At 47.7% G+C, this 12,757-nt stretch overlaps 1 protein-coding gene and 1 long non-coding RNA gene across 2 annotated transcripts in view; one reads left to right on the top strand and one right to left on the bottom strand.

Moving 5' to 3' along the window:
- LOC107307981 (uncharacterized) overlaps positions 1 to 12,757 on the top strand; it is a 55,899-nt gene that overhangs the window by 2,024 nt on the left and 41,118 nt on the right. The gene's annotated exons all lie outside the window — the stretch shown is intronic.
- Positions 11,308 to 12,757, bottom strand: part of CLYBL (citramalyl-CoA lyase) — a 152,050-nt gene continuing 150,600 nt past the window's right edge. Inside the window, exon 9 of the mRNA XM_085535912.1 lies at positions 11,308 to 11,607. The gene's annotated coding sequence lies outside the window, so the exon portion shown is untranslated. The remainder of the gene's footprint in view (positions 11,608 to 12,757) is intronic.

The following is a 12,757-nucleotide window of genomic DNA, read 5'->3' on the forward strand; positions in this document are numbered from 1 at the left end:
GCTCAGGTGCTGGATGTGTTTGTTGTTGGATCCTCAGAGGATGCAGACCATGCCAGTTCTCAGGTTGTGTATGAGAGGCACTGTGACACTGGCCCACCAGCAGCACTGAGCTGGGGCTTGGGGGTGGGCTCACGTAACCTGCATGGGGCTGCTTCTGGATGGTGAGCAGGGAATGGGAAGATCCTGAGGCCAACCACAGAGCTGTGGAAGGCACTGAGTATTTGCAGTGGGCAGTGAAGAAGGCAGGCGAGTGGGATTTTTCAGCATTTTATAGCCTTTTCAGTGGAGCTACATTCACTGGTTGCAAGCCACCATAAAGCAGTTTATTCTCACCTCCACTGCTACAGTTCTGCTTTGTGTCTGCTTTGGAGATAGGCCACTGCTGCAATTGCAGCCAACAGACACACAGCTCTCCCTTCTGCATTGGCACCAGCCTCACACTGACATCCCTCAGATCATGTTCCTGCAGCTCCCCAGGGACAGGAAGGCTGGTCTGCAGGGTGCACGCAGTGTCCCTTTGGCAGCAGACGCACCATCAAGGAGCAGCCTGCTTGGGCCCAACTTGGCTGCCAGAAGCATGGCTGCAGCACTGCCCAGCACTGTGATAGAGCACGGCCAGGCCCAGGGCAGCACAGGGGTGGGCTGGAAAGGCCATGGAGCTGAGGGGATCTCCCTGGTGACACTAGGGACAGGTGTGCGTATGGTGATATGAAGGATGGCTGGGTTTACAGGTGCACTGTGCACCAGGAGCCACAGGGCTCCTTCACCTGCCATGTTAAAGCTTTACATGCATGAAGGAGTGCGGCGCACATCTGTGCAACCAAATTCTGCAGCGTGCTGTGTGGGTGTTCTTCTGTTTGAGGAAGGTTTGTGGGTTTTGGTGCAATGACAATCACACTTAGCTAACAGGTCTCAGTCGTTAGGGTGACACCGAGTTCCTTCTTGGTGATGTCACTGTCACCGACTTATTTAAATGATCCACAGGGGCATGCAATGTGTTAGCAATCTCTTATGAACCCCGCATGTATTCAGACACTCGCTCCCGAGGACTTGCAGTTCTGCCTTGCCGAGGGATGCTGTCTGCCTGCAGCTGTCACTGACTCAGGGGGTGATGTGGCAGAGGCAGAGTGGTGGGGAATACTGTGTGTAGCTGAGCAGGGCCAGAAACTGGTTGCAGGCTACACTTCAGTGCAGCTGACACTCAGCTATATCTTTCAGCCAAGCATTATTGAAACTTCAAGTCTGTCTGTGAGCACAGAAATTATAACATGATCTGCTACACTGGAGAGCCAAATCTGTATTGCTGTATTCCAAGCTTGCATTTCTGTTGTGGCAAACCATATTTCCATCCACCCCGCTGCCATTGGGAGGGGTGCTTTGGGAAATGGGGGCCCTGGAGGACCCAGGGATGTTTGGAGCCAACGTGGCTGGGGACAGCAGCACAAGAAGGGTGTGTGTGGAGTGTGTGGACTGAAGTGTTTTTTGGGGAGCTGTATGTGTGCAAATTGCTTGATGTACATGTCTACCCAAAGGCAAAAACTGAGCGGGATCATTAGATGGACTCCTTCCTAAATGATGTTTCTGCTGCCCATTATCATTTTGCAAACCTAGTTATTCTTGCTTGTGAATCTTATTTTGGGTCTCTTTGGGACAACATTAGATTTTAATTGACAATATGGATTGCTAACTCAGCTAATCCTAACAGCGCCCTCAAGACAGACCAACATTGCTCTTATAGGAAGAAATAATTCCCTTAGTAGGATGTGGAAATCCTTTTTTCTCCTATGTCTAGGAAATATCAGCCTTCCCTCCATTCTGTTCCAAGAGGCATGGTTGAATCACCCATGCACTGGGCAGAGAACTGTACCCATAGGAATGCACTGCAACCCCAGTAGACCTACTGGTGGCAATTGTTCCAGCCTCACTGCCCACACGTGCAGAATGGAGGGGATGAGGAAGATGTCATGCCTTCCTTGGGCCCAGATGGCTGGCCTACACACTTGAGGCTGCTGGCCCTTCTGCCACCATGGCTGTGGCCACCAGAGCCAGTTACCACTGCTGTCTCTGCTGCAAAACCCCAAGCGGAGCAACACCAATTGTGATGCTGCTGTCCTGCTGCACCATCTTGCAGAAATCACATTGCCTCTCTCCCTCTTTCACCTGCCGTGATTTTAGAGCTGGATCATTCTTGCTGGGTAGAACCAAGGGGCTCACAATTCAACGTGGTGGCGGTAGGAGCTGTGGTAGTAAAAACAGTAATTATAACTAGAGATTGGGCTATAGCCAAAACAAAATCCCTTCTCACACATTTCTGTTTAGATGTAACCTATAAAACTGCATTTTTATGTCAACACACTGGTAATGCAATAACCTTGTAGGGGAGGCTGGGATAGGTATAGGCACAGACATCTGCATATTTATTCTATATCAGCTCATTTTATGTGCCACGTGTGTGTAACTACGTGGCACGTAAGAATTTATTCTCCTGGGTTTGCTGGGGTATATTTACATAGCACTGTGCCATCCGTACAGCAATGCTAAATGCCCTCACTTGGTTACTCTGGGTGGTGTGTAGGTAACCAAGCCTCTTATGATCACCTTCAAGCTGCTAGGTCCCTTTTACAGCACAAGAGGGGACCGCCAGGCTTATAACTTCACAGAGGCAAGGAATTGGCCCTTGCCACTTGTAGCTTCAAAAAAATTAGACTAATTACTTGAGGTGCTGCGTTTCCCTCCTCTATCTGGCATCTCCCATGGCAGCAGATTGTCTCTCTGTCTCATCGAGCCCTGGAGTCAGGTGGTTGTCAAGAAATGACTTTTTCCCCTCTGGTATTTTGGCTCTGGATCTCTCGTTTGGAGGACACATTTTTCAGCACCTGCTAATAATTTTTTTTAACAGATGCTAGAAAGGAAAGTTTCCAAATACAGCAGATACAGTCTGCTGTAGCCTGGGTCAGGCATGGACCACGAGCTTCACCTGCCCTAGGGCTGGGAAACTAGCAGTGTCCATTGCTTTAGAAGAAATGTCATCTTCCTTGAAGGGATGCTCAGTGCACTGCTCAGGCCTCTCTCACTGTCTTTTCCCAGTGTATGTTTACATAACAACATAGTCATATATATTTATATATGTATATATGTAAAGCATAATGTTAGTGTCTAACAAGGAGTCCTTGCTCATCCTTGTCCCAGCCCACAGGTGATGGACACACACGAGTTTTCCCTATCTGAGGCTCAGAAGTTACCTCTAATCTTGCTTTCTGCCCAGTGTAAAAACAAAAAAACCCAAACAAATAAAAAACAAAACAAAACAAAACCAATCCACTGCTTTCCAAATATACCCAAAACCATAGGGTTAGTGCCTTAAGCTAAAATCCAAGCATCCAGGTGAATGTTATTTCCCATCCTGCTTTTTATTTCTCCTGCTTGCACTACTCCTTTTCAAGTTTGGAAATTGAAGATATTTCCCTGCCAATGTTTTCTGCTTCCATGTGGCAAACGTTCCTCTCTCCAGCAGAGCAGGAGCCAGCACGGCTGCCTTGAGCAAGCACCAGTTCTGTGTATCCTGACAGCTCTTCTGTGGACAAAGTGAACAGTCCTGAGGTCTGTTCTTCTCCCCCAGCTCGCTACCATGGCACCCCAAGTGCATCCTACAAGAGGCAAAGTACTGGTTGATTTTCCTTGCAAGTAAACTTTTGATGATGTTTGCCTCTGTAACTATGAAATATATTATGACTTTGGAGCTTGGATATACTAAAGGCTGAAACACAGAATTCAAAATTATTGTGTCTTAGTGGCTACTTATAGAGAAACAGATGTTTTGTCCTAATTGCTAGTTTGGCACTCTTAACCTTGGATCTGAAGTCTAGACGAGTCCTCTTGGGCTTGGTTCATCAACATACACAGGAGGATACTTGAGAGGCACGATGTCACACTGTCAGTTTTTAGCTGCTCCATAAGCACTGTCTATTGGGACTTAAGTGGTGAACTAGAAAGTAACTGAGATTTTCTGAAATCTTATCCTTTAGCTCTATGCAGGGCACCTTGTGGGGTTAGGTCCCGAGGAAGCATGGCAGGCTGTTTTTCTCTCCCATTAGCTTTGTTTTCATATTCTGCACTTTGGAGAAGTCTACTGCTGTCCCTGTGCTGTTCCTTTTTCACATAGCACGAACATCACGGTCTCTCCTGCTGTTGCTAGGGAGGTAGGAGAATGCTCTCTTTTCCTCATGTGAATGCATCTCAGGAAACTAGACTATAAATGCTATTTGAGTTTTTCACTCCGAAGGTGTATACTCAGTTAAAATAGATGTAAAATGCAATGAGATTTCAGCTCCTAGTATAGGCTAAGTGCCAGCTTCCAAAATCTGTATTCCAGGGTGTTTTAGTTTTTGTTTCAGTCTTCAGCTTGTTGTTTACTGTGCTGTCAGCAGACTTTTGCTTCTGCTACACTCCTGCCCTGTGATGCATGCATTGATGGCTGCGTAACTCTTGCCAGAGCTCGTCTCCCATATTGTGAATAAGTTGCAGCTTGAAGTTGCCACTTTTTGCTCACACTGTGCTATTGCTGTTGTGTTTATTGTGGTGTTACCGCAGTTCAGCCTTGACGGACTTGATTCTGTTCTCAGCAATTCGATAAAAAAAATAAAGGTGACATCTCTGACCTGCCACCTGTAAACACAACGCGATTCCAACTGTGTCATCCACAGCAATATCTCCAGCAAGTAGTTTTGGTGTGGTGTGAGTTGGTAAGAGAGAACCCACTGCACATTGCTCTGTTAGCAAATGGCAGGGCCTTAGCAGGAGAAAAGGGGTGGGGGTCAGGAGTGAGCACGAGCCATCCTATGTGGCTTTAGAGCTCTGATTGAAGCCATGTGGTCATTCCTGCAGTCCTTGCTCAAGCAGGCTCCCCTCAGACCAGTGGGCTTTGCTGTGTGTGAGGAGTGTGGGTTGCAGCCTCCTCAGAGTCCTGCAGAGCCACCAGACCAGGCCTGGGCCAGGAGAGAGAGCTGGGGAAGGGATACTTCCCAAGGGGGAATGAGCTCTTTTTATTTCCTTTTTAAACGAATGATATGTTGGCTTCAGGCAAATGGCAGAAGGTTTCACTGAAAAGGCTGCTTTATGGGTTTGTGGTTTTGCTTGGGGTAGCACTGAGGAGTCTGTAAACCCCAGGAGCCCGGCAGTGTGACAGGCTGACAGGCCATCCTGCCCGTGTGAGCAGGAGGCTGGGACGGGCGCGCTGAGAGCACGGCTCAGCTTTCCTTCAGCTGGCATGGTCAAAGCAGTGGGAAGCTTCTTTCCCCCTCTTGATTTGGCTCTAGACACCTGGTTATGGGCACAACCAGGATTCCATTAACTCTTCCAAAGGCTGGTTCCTTGGAGCAGCCCCTTGCACAGACCGCAGAACCGCTGCACCCCTCCTGCTGCCTTCTGCAGTCCGCTTTATGCGCTGCCCAGGCCTGGGGTGATGGAAATCTTCAGCTGGGGTCACTGCCCCGTGTGTGTGGTGTGAGGAAAGCCTGGAAAGAATCAGTAATTCATGGAGAAAAGGGGTATTTCCCGTTTCTTTGAAAGATTGTAATTTAATTTAAAAGGAAATCCAGCGACAACTTCCTGGGAAATAAATGCCTTTGTGTAAGCCTCTGTGGTGAGAAGCTGCTTAGCTGAAAATCAGACGAATTCTTCTTGCTCAGCTTCTCATCTTGCCTTAGTTCCTAACCCTGAGCAAAGCCTGGGGATCTGCAGTGAGCTCTGACAATGTGTCAGGCTTATGAGCATCCAGCAAGCTGAGGGAATGGGGCTAAGCCTGTGAGCCGAAGCAAGCCCGTGGCTCTACTGAATGTGTAAGCTGGAATAACTCTGGGAGCCAACGTGATCCTGCTAGTGCCTGAGAACCCAGGGAGTCCTGTCACACGGCACCCCTCAGCCCTGGAGAAGTCTCTGTTTCTGGGGACTGACCCTGGAAGAGAGTTTGTGGGCATGCATCTTTATTCAGCTCCTGCTGCATACATAGCAGTAGCCATCCCGTAGGCAAAGACACAGAAGAAAACATTTCAGACATTTCATCCTCATATAAAACTACCTGCTGGTTTCCTAGTCTTCTGTCATTTCCAAATATTCCCTAAACTTTGAGGCTTCCTCCAGTACACCCAGCCTGGCTGCTTTGTGCAAGCTGATGATGTGGCCTCATCCCCCACATATTCCTGCGCTGTTAGAGTTACGGCTACAAACCCTGAATGACCATGCTAGGACTGTACAAACACCATCACAACTCATCAGTGTCCCCGAACACATTGCGTAGATAGAAACAACAGAGGAAAGACAAATGTTCCAGTTGTCTCCTAAGCTTTCTTGTATAGGTGCAGATCGACCAGGGGAATTATTACCCCGACTCACAGGTAGCTGCTGAGCTCTCCCTGCGTGCACCACAAATCTCAGCCACTCAGAGATGGCACATCCATATGCAGCCTTCCTTCCCCCAGGTGCAGGAGGTTGCTGCCCTTGATACAGGCTGAGCCCTGCCCCACAAGGCATCATCGGGAACCAGCCGAGCTGTGGCTCAGTAACTGACATTAAGAGGAACTTTTAACACCTCAACAGCAAATGGAGGAGAGTGTTTCCCATTAGCGGCTGAGGAAGTAGTGCTCCTGTAACGTCAGCCTTGAGGGCTAATGAAGCTCAGATTGTGGCCGTGGCCTTTGAAGTACAGATGCCTGAGGTCAGCGCAGTTTTTGGAGGTGCCAGTGCTACGCTCTGTCACGGCATTTGTCTGGGCGAGGGCCCAGTAACTCTAATCCTGTAATCATGTTTCTGTAAGCAACTGTATTTATTGTGCAGATAGAGGGAGATAGCAGCAGAGGTAATTAAACCAGGGATATGCTGCGGAGGAGAAGCTGATCCAGCCCTGGTATATCACTCCAGTAGAGGAAGGTACAGCCAACTACACTGGTAAATAAATAGCAAAATATTGCAATCATTTTAGTGAGAGGGCAGAACAATGTAAAGGACCTCTTGGTCACCTCTTGTGCCAGCACCCTGTGCCGGTCATGCGGCAGTGGTAGTGCTTGCAGCAGCTGTGGCTGGGAGATGTGGCTGGGCACTGCAGCCTTGGCTATCACCAATGTCTGGGGTAAAAGCATATAGTGATGAATTTGGCACAGTTAGCTCTGGATTTAATTCCTTTTCTTGGGTTGTGCCACAACCTTGGGTCATGTAATAGGCAGTTTTTGTCATCTAATGAAGTCTGTAAGCCACCAGGTATGTGTGGAGTGTCAGGAGGACACAGAAGCTTATCCTGCTCCAATGGGGGGATAACATATTCATATGTCTATAAATACGGCTCATCAAAGAGAGAAGCTGAGCCTTGAAAGCTGGTTCGCTCTACCAATTGCTCTCTCTTTGGACATTTCTTTTGTTGCTTTATTTTTTTACAATGTACTCCAGCATCATTACATCTCTTCTTATGCAGGTGTTTATAAATCAGACCTCTGTTATGTTATATAAGCACTGGACACACACACAGAAACCCAGCTATTTTTAAAAGTAGAAACAAATAGGATTACACTGTACTCCCTTCTCGTGCTGATCACTCTGACTCTGATGGGGCCCTGTGTATGAAATGGCCGTAGAAGTGGTGGTGAAGCATTCCTTCTAAACACCACGGAAGAACAGAAAATGCTTGTTCAAAGGAAACCTGATGGCAAACTGCAGACTTCAGTTGCACTATACACACACACATGCACATACACATATACATGTATGTATGTGTGTGAGTGCATATGCATATGTATGTATACACACATATCTCCTTTAGCTTGACACCAGAAAGTTCATTTGTGGGAATCCTGATTCTTGATATATTATTTGTAAACACAGGGTCGGGGGACTGGAGTGTTTCCTTGACTTCAATGGATGATGAGGCCTCAAGCTGTGAGCTCAGATTGGGACCTCTAAGCATCCCGCTGCTCCCTAACAGCTTGCTGAAAAATGACATAATTTGTGACATCAGCAATATGCTGCTTTAACAGAGGACTGTAAAACAGCTTCCACCCTCGTGTGTAGGACAAAAACACCCATGGCCCCTTCCCCATTCCCCCATCACCTTGCATCCCTTGTACTTTCTCGGCACACGTTGCTGGAAAGCTCTGATATCTGCAGAGCAGTAGGAAATTGCTTGGTGATGTCTGCACGAGCTCCCAGCCCGCTGGTGCCAGGGAAGATGTCACCGTGCTGAATAGCGGCGGATGTCAGTGGGAGGCTCAGAAATGCCTATTTTAATACAGAGACTTCATTTCTAATACGGTTCACGGTTTGCACGTGGCTGAAAAGTGTCCCCTACCACCTGGATGCTCAGGACGCTGTGTGGGGGTGTGACACATTTCAGTTTGGACAATATCTTCTTGTTTCAATTGGTGGCTTTGCTGCATTTCACAGCTCAGCTAGCAAGATGTTTTCTGTAAGAGCAACAGCAGAGAATATACCTGATTAAAAATCATCCAAAATGATAACCAGGGTGGGATATTAGTCTGAAATTGAACTGAATGTCAGAGTTGTAAAGCTTTTTGCAAATTCTCGGTTCCATAATGCAGTGCAAAAGGGATTATTTGCTTCCTGTGCTGCATGGAAGCGGTTGCATGCTGCATGCAGTGATGATGCGTCTGGGATGGTTTTAAAAGAGTTTTAAATAATATAAATACCGTCATAAACTTGAGACCAGAAAGAGGACTGTGCCTTAAGGTGAAAAGACTCGTGGTTGCATTTTTGCCACACTGAACAGGTAAATGCTGTGCCTGTCATGAGGAGGCAGCTGCACACTGTGGCTGCAGCACCTGCTGTGGTTGCCAGTGGGTTGCAGAGGGCCCTGTGCCCACTGTTCCATGAGGCAGTGAGGGTAGAGGCTTGAGAGGCATAGAACATACCATGGGGCTTGCCTAGTTCAACTCCCTCATCAAGGCTCTGTGTCAGATGCTGACCTAGCCTGCTCCAAAGAAAAGTCATTGCTTTTTTTTTTAGTGACTTATGGTGCAATTGGTATTCTAAAGGATTTTTCATTTATTTATTTTTAAATGATTTTGCTGGTTTGTTTTACAAATAGATTTGTCAGATGTTTGTACTTCCATCTGCCACAAAGTCAGCTGAGCTCTGCCTGCCCTTCTGCCCAGCACAGCCTCACTGGAGAGCACGGGTGAACACTCATCCATCCCCATCCCTCAGCCTCTGCTTGTGGTCTGTGGGAAGAGGGGCTTTGCTGGGATTTTTGGGATGTTCAGGTGCGTGCATGGAGAGGATAGTGGGAAACAGCAAGGTGGGGGTGTGGGGGCCAGCACTGCAACCAAATATGCCAGCAGCGCTCTTCAGGTATGTCCTTCCATCTGTGACAAGAAAAGCAAAATGCAGTACAGAAGTGCGGAACAAATGCTGTGTTTGCACGTAGCCCTTGCTGGTAACAACCAGTCCCAGACCTCTGTGGTGTCTGGATTTATGCACACTTGCTCAGGACGGAGGGAGAGCATGGCTCTATATTTTTGTACTTGGTTCTCACATGGAATAATGGGGGGAGAGGAGAGGAGGAGGGAGCAAGATGCAGCTGCAAAAACAGTCGGTGAGACATAAAATTCCCTATTGTTGTGTTGTGGCTCTCGGTGTCCTTCAACTTCTGGGCACAGCCACCCCTCCACCCCCCCCCCCCCGGCTCAGGTTCATTGCACAGGGGAGCCATGGGGCTTGAAGCCCTCTCTTGTTTTTCCCTAAGCCCCACTGTCAATTGTACTTTTGTTCAAGGAAAATAAAAGTAGCCCAATGCATGACAATTTATAGCCGGGGAAGCAATTAAAAAAAAATTTATTATCCTTCCCTCCCACCCCTCCGGTGGAGTGTTACAGCAGAGGGGATTTTTGGTGACAGAAATAGGAACAAAATAAGAAGTGTGAGACTCAGCATCGGTTTGCAGCACGGTTTTGGGAGTATCAACCCTGTGCTGGGAAGCAACAGCCCTGGAGCACGGTGGGATGCTGATCTCTCTTCTAGGGCACCCAATTCCTGTAGTGCAGGGAGTGGAGTCCCTCCTGCCCCTGTCTTGGAGAGGGATGCTTAGGGCTGGGGGGTGAAAAGGGCTTGAGGAGAAACAGAAAACAAGGCAATACCTCACCTCCACTCCGCTTGCTGCATGGTTCTCCAAAATAGCCATGGAATGGATGAAATGTACTCAAAGCTGTGCTTGCTTTTCATTTTTTTAACTCCTTCCCTTCTTCCCCAGTTCAAAATCAGGAACTGCTGTCTAGGAGCAGGTACTCCCTTTTTCTGTCATACAGACAAAAAGTTTTCAGAGCCTATTTCTCCCAGGTTTATTGATTTCCGTTGGTGGTGGAATCGCAGCAGGGCATGGGTGCAGTGTGGGTGGTGATGGGGAGAGAGTGTGGCCCCCATAGCTGGGAGATCTGCACAGGGGGGACGGGGGGAGGTTAGGTGGTCCCCAGGACCCCAGGAGGAGGCACAGCCCTGGGTCAGGCATTGCTCAGTGCTGCAGGGAGTGCGGCGAGGGGCTGCACTGGGAAACGCATCCCTGCCAGGGAGCCGTTTGATGCCGTTGTCAGAGAGGAAACCAAAACAATCTTTTCCTTTCAAGCCCCGGTTTCAAAACAAAAATAAAGGGGAAATATATATATATGTATATATATATATATATTTTAAAAACCCTCTTAAATTTCCAAGCATGGCTTTGAAGAGCCCTTGGCTGCTGCTTTGCCCCCGTCACCGTGCCTCTACCCTCTCCACGCTCTGCCACCCAGATGGCTGCTCGAGCAGCGCCCTGCTCAATAATTGCTAGAATCTGATAAAAAAAAAAATAAAAGGAGAGGAAAAAAAAAAAAAAAAAAAAGAAGCAACAGCAGAAGGGAAAATGCACACCAGCATTCAGGTGCTAACCTACTTATTTGAAAGTAATTTATTTTCCATTTTGCCCGTTTTCCCCCTTTAAAACAGAACACTGAAAGAAAGAATAAGTGCTTTAACATTTCAATGTTGTGCTCTGGTAATTACTTTTTCACTTTTCCCCTAAGTTCCAGTGTGAAAACCTCACAGGGGGGTCTTTGCTGCAGCAGGGCTACAGTTCCCAATCCTGAGTGCGAGATCTGCAATTACAAACCCATTCGGCGCCCTTCCCTATCATTAATATGCACAAAATCCTGCTGCTAATCTTATAATCTGTTTTGTTTCATCAATTGCCTGCCTGGCACTGGGTGGGAGAGGAGAGGGAAAGAGAAGGGAAAAAAGAGGGACAGAATAAAGCCGGGAAGTACGTAGTGCTCCCAAAAGTAAACTGAGAAACAAATAAATGGGATTTTATTTGTTATAAAGCGCAGCTCGTTAGGGCTGGGAAATGAATGTGGGATTCTCTGCCAGAGGGGATCTGACAGACTTTGGGGGAAATGGGAATGCACCAATGCTGGGGTGAAGGTGCAGGATCGGGTTCCTTATTCCTCCAGAACAAAGTTTTTAGGGCCAGGGTCTGCCGGGACTCCTGGGGCTGTGGAGACAATGCAGGCGTTATGGGGTGATCCACTCCTCCTCCCGTCAAGGCACGAAGGGAATAAAACAATCTACGCCACATGGGTCCTATTGAGATTAATGAAAAAATTATGCGAAAGGAAAAATAAAAAAGATCCTGACCATTTTGCTTTCCCTGTGCCAGGCCTCACCCCCACACTGCCCTGCACCTGATGATTTACAGATGTAATCTGTGGGGAGAGATAGAAACGCACCCGGCTCTGACTGTCCCAGATCATCTCCTAAGTAATTGTTTCTCATTAGTCCCGATAATGTTTTAACATCGCTACCCGTAATTTAGTCATCCAAGAATTAATAACAAAGGGTCTCATAGGGCTAGGGCTGGGGGGGCTACAAGGTACAATCTCGTCGGGTAGTTCTCCATTCATCTGATTAGCCTGGTGGTTCCCATGCTATAGGGACAACTCACCCTGCTCTGGGATAGGTGACCCCACACCATTGGGATGGGTCATCCTGCAGCAGGACAGCTCGCCCCATGCCATTCAGACCTGGGGATCATCTCGTATGTACCCTAACACTGGGGCCTGGCTGAGCCGCAGCTCTCCAGGCACGGTGTGTTGGGTTGAGGCTGGTTTCTGTTCTCCTCATGCTTTCTTTATTTTTTTCCTTTCCTCTCCCCTCCATCAGAACTCAGCAAAGTGTTCAAAAGGCACTGCTCAAGGTGCAGGAAGCACAAGAAGAGAGCAGATGGGAGGGGAGAAGGCGCCACGACTCCCTAAATAAAACGGCCATGGAGGTGGCGAGAAATGAGACCCAAAAACAACTGTTTTCTATTTACAAATTTAAATAAACAGAACAGCCTTCCCCGCGGTGTTTGTCTAAGTGCAGCAGCATTGCTGCTGTGTAGGTCATGAAAAGGCTGGTGCATAGTTTAAAACTTCCCATTCTGTTAATTTCTTAAAGAACAGTCGTTCATAGTCTGAGCACAAAAGCTCATGATTTAATGAGGAACAGAAACAAAATCTCTGATTGTTGGTGTTTCAAACTTCATTGGAGTCCTCTGGCAACCACAAGTTGATCCTCTGCAGCTTCAATACCCTTTAGCCCTCCATATAAGAGTACATGCTGAATAGAGGACAATGCCCGGTTGTTATGTTTATTTACCCTTACTACAAGCTGGGTTAACCTCTTCAAAACAGCTTTACTAAGCCCGTTAACCACACGGCCCACATGACCTGTCGCTGTATCCCTAATGTGA

Source organism: Coturnix japonica, chromosome 1, assembly GCF_054131305.1.
Source record: "Coturnix japonica strain WE chromosome 1, WE-NBRP24, whole genome shotgun sequence".
In the NCBI taxonomy this organism is placed as follows: domain Eukaryota; kingdom Metazoa; phylum Chordata; class Aves; order Galliformes; family Phasianidae; genus Coturnix; species Coturnix japonica.